The following is a 12,190-nucleotide window of genomic DNA, read 5'->3' on the forward strand; positions in this document are numbered from 1 at the left end:
CTGCTAGAATCCTGACTAGAACCAAGAAATTTGATCATATTACTCCAGTGCTAGCCTCCCTACACTGGCTTCCTGTTAAGGCAAGGGCTGATTTCGAGGTTTTACTGTTAACCTATAAAGCGTTACATGGGCTTGCTCCTACCTATCTTTCCGAGTTGGTCCTGCCGTACATACCTACACGTACGCTACGGTCACAAGACGCAGGCCTCCTAATTGTCCCTAGAATTTCTAAGCAAACAGCGGGAGGCAGGGCTTTCTCCTATAGATCTCCATTTTTATGGAATAGTCTGCCTACCCATGTGAGAGACGCAGACTCGGTCTCAACCTTTAAGTCTTTACTGAAGACTTATCTCTTCAGTAGGTCATATGATTGAGTGTAGTCTGGCCCAGGAGTGTGAAGGTGAACGGAAAGGCTCTGGAGCAACGAACCGCCCTTGCTGTCTCTGCCTGGCCGGTTCCCCTCTTTCCACTGGGATTCTCTGCCCCTAACCCTATTACAGGGGCTGAGTCACTGGCTTACTGGTGCTCTTTCATGCCGTCCCTAGGAGGGGTGCGTCACTTGAGTGGGTTGAGTTACTGACGTGATCTTCCTGTCTGGGTTGGCGCCCCCCCTTGGTTTGTGCTGTGGTGGAGATCTTTGTGGGCTATACTCGGCCTTGTCTCAGGATTGTAAGTTGGTGGTTGAAGATATCCCTCTAGTGGTGTTGGGCTGTGCTTTGGCAGCAGTGGGTGGGGTTTCTATCTTCCTGTTTGGCCTGTCCGGTGGGTATCATTTGGATGGGCCACACAGTGTCCCTGATCCCCCATGTCTCAGCCTCCACTAGGTTTATGTCTGCAAGTAGTTTATAATGTGTCGGAGGGCTAGGGTAGTTGGCGTTATACCTGGGTACCTTCTCCTCTATCTTTATCCAGTGTCCTGTGTGCAATTGATCAGTAGCTTCTCTGCTATTCTCTCTCGTTTTCTCTCTTTCTTTCTCGTCTCTCGAAGAACCGAGCCCTAGGCCACGTCAGCTGCACAACACCCGACGCCATGATGACTCCTTGCTGTCCCCCAGTCCCTGGCCTTGCTGCTGCTTTTCCAGTTTCAACTGTTCTGGCCTGCTTGTTATGGAGCCCGCTACCTGTCAACTCTTAATGATCGGCATATGAAAAGCAGATGAACTTGTATTCCTGATTAATTCATTGACCCATGCTTGTCATTTTATTGAACATTTTGAAAATCTTTGGCCTCTCCTAATTGTCTCTCTTCTCGTCTTTCTTTCTCTCTCTCGGAGGACCGGAGCCCTAGACCATTACGTCAGGAATACCGATGGATGACTCCTGCTGTCCAGTCCACCTGGCCCTGCTGCTATTCCATTTCACTGTCTGCCTGCGTTATGGAAACCCCTACCTGTCCGCCTGTTCAATTCTTAATGATCGCTATGAAAAGCCAACGACTTTATTCCTGGAGTGTATTATTTGGACCCAGCTTTGTATTTATGAACATTTTGAAAAATCTTGGCTCTCTCTAATTTTCTCTCCTCTCTCTCTCTATTCTCTCTCTGAAGGACCTGAGCCCTGGGGACGATGCGTCGGGCTTGCCGGGCGTGATGGCTCCTTGCTGTCCCCAGTCCACCTGGCCCTTGCTGCCTATTTCCAGTTTTCAGCGGTTTCTGCCTGCGTTATGGAACGCCAACCACTTCCCGGACCTGCTATTTTTCAACTGCTGCTGATCGCTATGAAAAAGCCAACTGAAGATTAATTCATGATTATTTTTGACCATGGCTTGTCACTTAATGAAATCTTTGAACATCTTGGCATAGTTTCTGTTATAATCTCCACCCCAGCACAGGCCAGAGAGGCTGCCACCCCTCATAGCCTGGTTCCTTCTACGGTTGTCTTCCTAGGTTTTGGCCTTTCTAGGAGTTTTTTGCTAGCCACCGTGCTTCTACACCTGCATTGGCTTGCTGTTTTGGGTTTTAGGCTGGGTGTCCTGTACAGCACTTCGAGATATTAGCTGATGTACGAAGGGCTATATAAAATAAACTTGATTTGATTTGATTGACGTTCACCTTTGCACCCCTGGGCCAGACTACACTCAATCATAGGACCTACTGAAGATATGAGTCTTCAGTAAAGACTAAAAGGTTGAGACAAAGTCTGCGTCTCTCACATGGATTGGCAGACCATTCCATAAATATGTAGCTCTATAGGAGAAAGCACTGCCTCCAGCTGTTTGCTTAGAAATTCTAGGAACAATAAGGAGGCTTGTGTCTTGTGACCGTAGTGTACGTGCAGGTATGTACGGCAGGACCAAATCGGCAAGATAGGTAGGAGCAAGTCCATGTAATGCTTTGTATGTTAGCAGTAAAACTTTGGAAGTCAGCCCTAGCCTTAACAGGAAGCAAGTGTAGAGGTTAGCACTGGAGTAATATGATCAAATGTTTTAGTTCTAGTCAAGATTCTAGCAGTCGTATTTAGCACGAGCTGAAGTTTATTTAGTGCCTTATCCAGGTAGACGAAGTGAAACAATTATGGATTAGCTTTCCTTCCGAATTTTGGGACAAAAAGTTTCACATTATTGCAATGTTACAAAGATGGAAAAAGACTGCTCTTGATATATTTTGTATATGTTCGTCAAAAGCTAGATCGGGGTCCAAAGTAACTCGGAGGTCCTTCACAGTTTTATTTGAGACAACTGTACTGAGCAACCATTGAGATTCATTGTAAGATCCGATGGCAGATCTCTTTTTCCTTCTTGGGACCTAGAACTAGCATCTCTGTTTTGTCCGAGTTTAAAAGTAAAACATTTGCTGTCATCCACTTCATTATGTCTGAAACACACGCTTCCAGGGTAGGCAATTTTGGGGCTTCGCCATGTTTCATCGAAATGTACAACTGTGTGTCGTCTGCATAGCAGTGAAAGTTGGCATTGTGTTTCCAAATGATATCCCCAAGAGGTAGCATATAAAATGAAAACAATAGTGGTCCTAGAATGGAACTTTGAGGAGCAAAGTCATCCACAGAGACGAAATTATCTCTTTCCAACAGATAAGAACTAATCCAGGCAAGAACTTGTCCGTGTATACCAATTACAATTTCCAATCTCTCCAAAATAATGTGGTGATCGATGGTGTCGAAGCAGCACTAAGGTCTAGGAGCACGAGGACAGATGCAGAGCCTTGGTCTGACGCCATTAAAAGGTAATTTACCACCTTCACAAGTGCGGTCTCAATACTATGATGTGGTCTAAAACCAGACTGGAGCGTTTCGTATACAGTATTTGTCTTCAGGAAGGCAGTGAGTTGCTGAGCAACATCTTTCAAAAACAAATGTTGAGAGGAATGGGAGATTCGATAGAGGCCGATAGTTTTTGTATATTTTGGTGTCAAGGTTTGGCTTTTTCAGGAGAGGTTTTATTTTTTAATGAGTTTGGTCTTTTAATGAGTTTGGTACACATCTGGAGGATAGGGAGCCATTTATTATGTTCAACATAGGAGGGCCAAGCACAGGAAGCTCTTTCAATAGTTTAGTTGGACTAGGTCCAGTAGACAGCTTCAAGGTTCAGAGGCCATGACTATTTTTGTGAATGTGACAGGAGATACAGGATTTTAAAAACGTGAGTATCTATTGATCCGAGGTCCTGGCAGTTCTGTGCAGACTCAGGACAAATTCGTTTTGGAGAAATATTCAAAGAGGAGTCCGTATTTTTTATTTTCGTCAAAGAAGTTCATGAATTCATCACTGCTGAAGTGAAGGCCATCCTCACTTGGTGAATGCTGCTTTTTACTTAGCTTTGCGACTGTATATCAAAAATACATTTTGGATTGTATTTATTCTCCTCAATCAGGTTGGAAAAGTAGGCTGTTAGAGCAGCAGTGAGGGCTTTTCGATATTGCACGGTACTGTCTTTCCAAGCTAGCCAGAAGACTTCCAATTTGGTGGAGCGCCATTTCCGTTCAAATTTTCTGGAAGCTTGCTTCAGGTCTCGGGTATTTTCTGTATACCAGGGAGCTAGTTTCTTGTGACCGATTCTTTTTGTTTTTAGCAGTGAAACTGCATTTAGAGTATTACGCAAGGTTATGTTTAGATCCTCGGTTATGTGGTTAACTGATTCTTGTACTCTGACATCCTTGGGTAGGTGGAGGGACTCAGGAAGGACATTTAGGAATCTTTGGGTTGTTCAAGAATTTATAGCGCGGCTTTTGATAATCCTTGGTTGGGGTCTAAGCAAATTATTTGTTGTGATGGTAAACATAATAAGATGGTGGTCCGATAGTCCAGGATTATGATAAAAAACATTTAGATCCACAATATTTATTCCACAGGACAAAACTATGCATTTGTCCCGAGACATGTAGGACAAAACTCACTGAGTCAATGATGGCTCCGAAAGTTTCTCTGTGTGAATATTGAAGTCACCAAAATGTTTTATACTATCTGCCATGACTAAGAGGTCCGATAGGAATTCAGGGAACTCAGTGAGGAGTGCTGTATACGGCCCAGGAGGCCTGTAAACAGTATCAATAAAAAGTGTACAGAGGCAACTCTCTTCCTCTCTTGAGCCAAGTGGTCAGAAATAGAGTAAGCAGACCCCTCTCTGTCAGCACAGTCACACCTGACCCCTCTCTCCTACCTCCTCTCCCCTCTTTAATCCTCTCCCGTGGTGTTAGAGCCATCACAAGTGGCAGACACAATGAGTTAATTGAGATGAAGTGTTCTGTGGTCTGCTCTCTGTGTGCTATGGATCTCCGAAATGCCATAAGCCTGAGCCACAATAGAAGACCTCGGATGGAGGGTGTGTGTGTGTGTCTCTCTTGGGCGGCTAAAACCTTCCTTTTTGTTTCTGAAGGACTATGTGTTTCCAATGGCAGGCCGTTCAACATTTCCTTTCATCTGAAACCCTTTTCACTAGGCCTACATGGTCATAATGAAATCACACAAACCTGAGTTGGGCTGTAATTTAATTTGAAATAAAAATAGCCTGGGTGTCATTTCTTCCTTGTAAAGGATGCGGTGTTGACCCAAGGACACACTTTCAAAACATGTACTGTACCTGTATTATCAAGATGGATAATGAATGGATAGTGTGTAGGAGTGTTGCTCTCTTGACTGGCTAAAAATCCTTTGGCTTCCTTCATGCTGTGTTTTGCCCTAGTTCAAAGACCAGAGCTTGTGTCTTTTGACAGGGAAAGACAGAGCCATCCGAACTGGACAGAGGCTTTGGTCCAGGATATAAAACGCTTCCAAAAACCTTCCTTCCCGCCAAGGTTTCTAAGAGAAATTAAACCTGGAATGACTATCACGCTTTAAACACTACATTTCCCGTTACAAATTTGAGGTATTTCTAATGTAGAATTCTCACCACAAGTAATCGTTTGCACATTGGTTCTTGCTTTTTTATACGCATGTAAAACAAGGAATTTCCTTCTTGAGGACCTGTGGGCCCCCAACTCCCTATTTAAATGGCTTTAATTGGGTCTGAAACTATCCATGACTCAGATGAGATTATGTATCATGCATTATAATGTGGTTATGCATGGTCAGACTAAATATCAGCCATTTCGAGTCATTTGAAATTGTTCTACATGTGTTCTAGTAATAATTCCTAGCACTTGTGCTGTACTAGAAAGTGAGCCTGTGTGTCATCCAGTCAAAGGGTTAAGAAGAACCAATGAAGAGGGGAGATTGAACAAATCAAATCAAATTGTATTAGTCACATGATTCATGAACAACAGGTGCAGACTAACAGTGAAATGCTTACTTATGGGCCTTTCCCAACAATGCAAAGAGAAAGTAAATAGAGAAATAATAGAAAAGTAATAATACAAGTAATAATAAATACACAACAAACAATAACTTGGCTATATGCATGGTGAACCATTACCGAGTCAGTGTGCAGGAGTACTAGGCAATTGAGGTAGATACACTATATATATAAACAAGTATGTGGACAACCCATTAAATTAGTGGCTTTGGCTATTTCAACCACACCTGTTGTTGACAGGTGTATATAATTGAGCATGCAGCCATGCAATCTCCATAGACAAACATTGGCAGTAGAATGGCCTTACTGAAGAGCTCAGTGACTTTAAATGTGGCACCGTCATAGGATGCCACCTGTCCAAACAAGTCAGTTTGTCAAATTTCTGCCCTGCTAGAGCTGCCCCAGTCAAGTGCTGTTATTGTGAAGTGGAAACATCTAGGAGCAACAACGGCTCAGCTGCAAAGTGGTAGGCCACACAAGCTCACAGAATGGGACCACAGTGTGCTGAAGTGCGTCGCGAGTAAAAATCGTCTGTCCTCAGTTGCAACACTCACTACCGAGTTCCAAACGGCCTCTGGAAGCAATGTCAGCACAATAACTGTTCGTCGGGAGCTTCATGATATGGGTTTCCATGGCCGAGCAGCCGCAAACAAGCCTAAGATCACCATGCGCAATGCCAAGCGTCGGTTGGAGTGGTGTAAAGCTCACCCCGTTGGACTCTGGAGCTGTGGAAACGAGTTAGTTAAAAAAGGGCCAAAGTTAGTTCAAAAAGGGTCAATGCAGATTGTCCAGCTATGTATTCATTTAACAAACTATATAGCAGTCTTATGGCTTGGGGTAGAAGCTGTTCAGGGTCCTGTTGGTTTCAGACTTGCCGTGCGGTAGCAGAGAGAGTCTATGACTTGGGTGGCTGGAGTCTTTGACACATTTTAGGGCCTTCCTCTGACACCGCCTGGTATAGAGTTCCGAGATGGCAGGGAGCTCAGCCCCAGAGATATACTGGGCCGTACATATTACACTCTGTAGTAAAATACCCGCAAAACACTAGTCTCAACGTCAACAGTGAAGAGGCAATTCCGGGATGATGGCCTTCTAGGCAGAGTTCCTCTGTCCAGTGTCTGTGTTCTTTTGCCCATCTTAATCTTTTCTTTTTATTGGCCAGTCTGAGATATGGCTTTTTCTTTGCAACTATGCCTAGAAGGCCAGCATCCCGGAGTCGCCTCTTCACTGTTGACGTTGAGACTGGTGTTTTGCGGGTGCTATTTAATGAAGCTGCCAGTTGAGGACTTGTAAGGCATCTGTTTCTCAAACTAGACACTATAATGTACTTGTTCTCTTGCGCAGTTGTGCACTGGGGCCTTCCATTCATCTTTCTATTCTGGTTAGGGCCAGTTTGCGCTGTTCTGTGAAGGGAGTAGTACACAGCGTTGTACCAGATCTTCAATTTCTTGGCAATTTCTCGCATGGAATAGTCTTCATTTCTCAGAACAAGAATAGACTGACGAGTTTCAGAAGAAATTTCTTTTTTTCTGGCCATTTTGAGCCTGTAATCGAACCCACAATTTTTTTTTTTTTTTTTTTTTTCACCTTTATTTAACCAGGTAGGCTAGTTGAGAACAAGTTCTCATTTGCAACTGCGACCTGGCCAAGATAAAGCATAGCAGTGTGAACAGACAACAACACAGAGTTACACATGGAGTAAACAATAAACAAGTCAATAACATGGTAGAAAAAAAGAGAATCTATATACAATGTGTGCAAAAGGCATGAGGAGGTAGGCAATAAATCGAATAATTACAATTTAGCAGATTAACACTGGAGTGATAAATCATCAGATGATCATGTGCAAGTAGAGATACTGGTGTGCAAAAGAGCAGAAAAGTAAATAAATAAAAGCAGTATGGGGGGTGAGGTAGGTAAATTTACCTTGAGGTAGGTAAATTGGGTGGGCTATATACCGATGGACTATGTACAGCTGCTAAATGCTGATACCCCAGATACTCAAATAGTCTAAAGAATGCCAGTTGTATTTCTTCTTTAATCAGAACAACAGTTCAGCTGTGCTAACATAATTGCAAAATGACTTTCTAATGATCAATTAGCCTTTTAAAATTATAAACTTGGATTAGCTAACACAACGTGCCATTGGAACACAGGAGTGATGGTTGGTGATAATGGGCCTCTGTACGCCAATGTAGATATTCCATAAAAAATCTGCCTTTTCCAGCTACAATAGTCATTTACAACATTAACAATGTCTACACTGTATTTCTGATCAAATTGATGTTATTTTAATGGACAAAAAAGTGTTTTTCTTTCAAAAACAAGGACATTTCTAAGTGACCCCAAACTTTTGAATGGTAACAGATGTGAGTGCTACAGGGCAATAGTCATTTAGACAGGTTCCCTTGGCTTTCTTGGGCACAGGGACTTTGCTATTCTGCTTGAAACATGTAGGTATTACAGACTGGGTCAACGAGAGGTTAAAAATGTCAGTGAAGACACTTTTCAGCTTCTCAGCGTCTGCTCTGAGTATGCGTGCTGGTAATCCATCTGGCCCTGCAGCCTTGTGAATTTTAACCTGTTTAAAGACCTTACCCACAGTCGTCCGGAACAGCTGGTGCTCTCATGCATGGTTCAGTGTTGCTTGCCTCGAAGTGAGGATAGAAGGCATTTAGCTCGTCTGGTAGGCTTGCGTCACTGGGCAGCTCGATTCTGGGTTTCCCTTTGTAATCCATGATAGTTTGCAAGCCCTGCCACATCCAACATCCACATCCAACACATCAGAGCCAGCGTAATAGAATCGATCTTAGTACTGTATTGACACTTTGCCTGTTTGATGGCTTGTCGGTCATAGCAGGATTTCATATGTGCCGGCATTAGTGTCCCGCATCTTGAAAGCGGCAGTTCTAGCCTTCTGGTTGGGATATGTACGTACGGTCACTGTGGGGAAGACGTCATCGATGCACTTATTAATGAAGCCGTTGACTGATGTGGCAAATTCCTCAATGTTATTGGATGACTGTAAGTCACTTTGGATAAAAGTGTCTGCTAAATGGAATATATTACTATTTTGAAAACTCTCTTGGTAAATAGTATGGTTTACAGTTTATCATAAGGTGATTTCAAGCAGAACCTTGAGACTTTAATATTAGAGATTGTGAACCAAAGAGACACTCACCACCTCCCTTGAGCTGCCGTTCTGTCCTGCCAATGCATTGAAAAAACAGATATATGTTAGTCATGTCCTTGTTCAGCCACGACGCCGAAAAACAGTATATTACAGTTCTTCAGGTCCCGTTGATAGAATAGTCTCGAATGGAGTTTGTTCAGTTTGTTCACCAGTGATAGTACATTTGCCAATAGAACGGAGGGTAGAGGAGGATTATGTACTCACCGACATAGTTGGCCTCTCTAATGCCATCTATTCCTTTTCTGAGTCTCTGGGATTAGGGCCTGGTCCAGGGTGAGCAGTATGTCCTGTGCCACAGACTCTCTGAAGTAGAAATCCTAATCCAAATCAAGGTTAATGATCGCTGTTCTGATGTCCAGAAGCTCTCTTCGGTCAAAGGAAATGATGGCGGAAACTTTAGGTACAAAAAAGGTTAAGATCATCGCAAAAACACATACAAAATAGAATAATTGGTCAGGAGTCCGATAAACAGCAGCTATCCATTGCAGCTCCATTCTTCACAGCCATCCACTAGCAGCACGGTGTCAGCAGGCATGTCACAGTGTCATGATAGCGTGAGGGCAGTTGCTGTGTGCTTACAGTCAGCTGATCACATGAGCCAAGCCTGACTTGGAACAGCAAGCCAGAAGGTGTATAATTGGCCCACATACACATGCTGTAGTCAAAAACTACTTAGAGAGCCACTGTTGTTCCATCCGTTATCTTATCAGATTCACGATGAGATTCTTCCAAGGAATAGTAGCTACATCTGTCAAATGTAATCTAGCAAACCTAATCTTAATCTCTAAATTGAAGTTTTTATTTCTATCTCTAGTGTGCCACTCTGGACACTGTATGTGTGCTACTGTATGTGACCAACAGATGGCGCTGTAGCCACACTGTTTCAGTTTCTGGATGAACAGCCAGTGACACACAGAGATTGGAGTTGCTTTGTTTTCATGATGGAGCTTAGATGAGTGCCTAAGTATGTCCTCTGGGGTGCTGTTGTGATAGCAGCTTTGCAGTCAGCCAGCCAATCAGACTCCAACATGAGATGCTCTTCTCTCACAAACCATAGCAGCTACTGCTGCCGCAGGGATCATTGGCCCATTTTATTATTATTTTTATTTCACCTTTATTTAACCAGGTAGGCCAGCTGAGAAAAAGTTCTCATTTACAACCTGGCCAACTATTTTTTTTATTTCACCTTTATTTAACCAGGTAGGCCAGTTGAGAAAAAGTTGAGAACAAATTTACAACTGCGACCTGGCCAAGATAAAGCAAAGCAGTGTGACAAAAACAACAACACAGAGTTACACATAAACAAACGTACAGTCAATAACACAATAGAAGAATCTATGTACAGTGTGTGCAAATGTAGAGGAGTAGGGAGGTAAGGCAACAAATAGGCCATGGAGGCGAAATAATTACAATTTAGCATTAACACTGGCGTGATAGATGTGCAGATGATGATGTGCATGTAGAGATACTGGGGTGCAAAGGAGCAAAAAAAATTATAATATGGGGATGAGGTAGTTGGGTGGGCTGTTTACAGATGGGACGTGTACAGGTGCAATGATCGGTAAGCTGCTCTGATAGCTGATGCTTAAAGTTAGAGAGGGAGATATGAGACTCCAGCTTCAGTGATTTTTGCAATTCATTCCAGTCATTGGAAGCAGAGAACTGGAAGGAAAGGCGGCCAAAGGAAGTGTTGGCTTTGGGGATGACCAGTGAAATATACCTGCTGGAGCGCGTGCTACGGGTGGGTGTTGCTATGGTGACCAGTGAGCTGAGATAAGGCGTGGATTTACCTAGCATAGACTTATAGATGACCTTGAGCCAGTGGGTTTGGCGACAAATATGTAGTGAGGGCCAGCCAACGAGAGCATACAGGTCGCAGTGGTGGGTAGTATATGGGGCTTTGGTGACAAAACGGATGGCACTGTGATAGACTACATCCAGTTTGCTGAGTAGAGTGTTGGAGGCTATTTTGTAAATGACATCGCCGAAGTCAAGGATCGGTAGTCCGTTTTACGCGGGTATGTTTGGCAGCATGAGTGAAGGAGGCTTTGTTGCGAAATAATTAGACAATTCTAGATGTAATTTTGGATTGGAGATACTTAATGTGAGTCTGGAAGGAGAGTTTACAGTCTAACCAGACACCTAGGTATTTGTAGTTGTCCACATATTCTAAGTCAGAACCGTCCAGAGTAGTGATGCTAGTCGGGCGGTTGGGTGCGGGCAGCAATTGGTTGAAGAGCATACACTTAGTTGTACTTACATTTAAAAGCCTCAGAAGGAGTGTTGTATGGCATTGAAGCTCGTTTGGAGGTTTGTTAGCACAGTGTCCAAAGAGGGGCCAGATGTATACAGAATGGTGTCGTCTGTGCAGAGGTGGATCAGAGAATCACCAGCAGCAAGAGCGACATCATTGATGTATACAGAGAAAAGAGTCGGCCCGAGAATTGAACCCTGTGGCACCCCCATAGAGACTGCCAGAGGTCCGGACAACAGGCCTTCCGATTTGACACACTGAACTCTACCTGAGAAGGCTATTGAGTCTTCCAATAAGAATGCGGTGATCGACAGAGTAGAAAGCCTTGGCCAGGTCGATGAAGATGGCTGCACAGTACTGTCTTTTATCGATGACGGCTATGATTACCGTTTCACTGTGGAGAAGAGAGGAGAGGACATTATGTAGTTCCTCTTTTTGAGAACCACTGTCTGTTTCTGTTTCTTCATTTTCACCTTTTGGTGCTGCTCAAGATTCAAGAAGCAATGAGGGCATTCAGCTTATCGACAAGGACTCTGATAGTCTAATATCACTGACCTTTTTGGGTGGTATAATATTGGGTTAAATGGGGTGAATTTATATCATTTGCGTGAACTGCAGCACACCATATAGTACTATGAACCTGTCTGCATGAAAATATTTTTATCCTCAGTTGATTTTTATCCTTGGTCAGTCTCAACTATATCCGCTTTTTTATAGCATTCAAAGCAAGGCAGTAATAAGTGGACCACTTCTGTGTGTCTGCTCTTGCTATAGTGATTCAGGACTAGACTGTATGTACAACCCCTGTTTTCCACTCCCCTTCAAACTCAACGCTGCAGCAGCAGGGATTACAGGAGGGGTTTGTGTGTTTATTCTCCTTGGGGATCCTCCTCTAGTCTAAACCCAGTCCAAACAGAAGGTCCTACATGACGCAGCAGACTGGGTATGCGTCACAAATGGTACCGATATAGTGCACTACTTTTGACCAGGACCCATC

Source organism: Salvelinus sp. IW2-2015, unplaced genomic scaffold (assembly GCF_002910315.2).
Source record: "Salvelinus sp. IW2-2015 unplaced genomic scaffold, ASM291031v2 Un_scaffold1794, whole genome shotgun sequence".
Lineage (NCBI taxonomy): Eukaryota > Metazoa > Chordata > Actinopteri > Salmoniformes > Salmonidae > Salvelinus > Salvelinus sp. IW2-2015.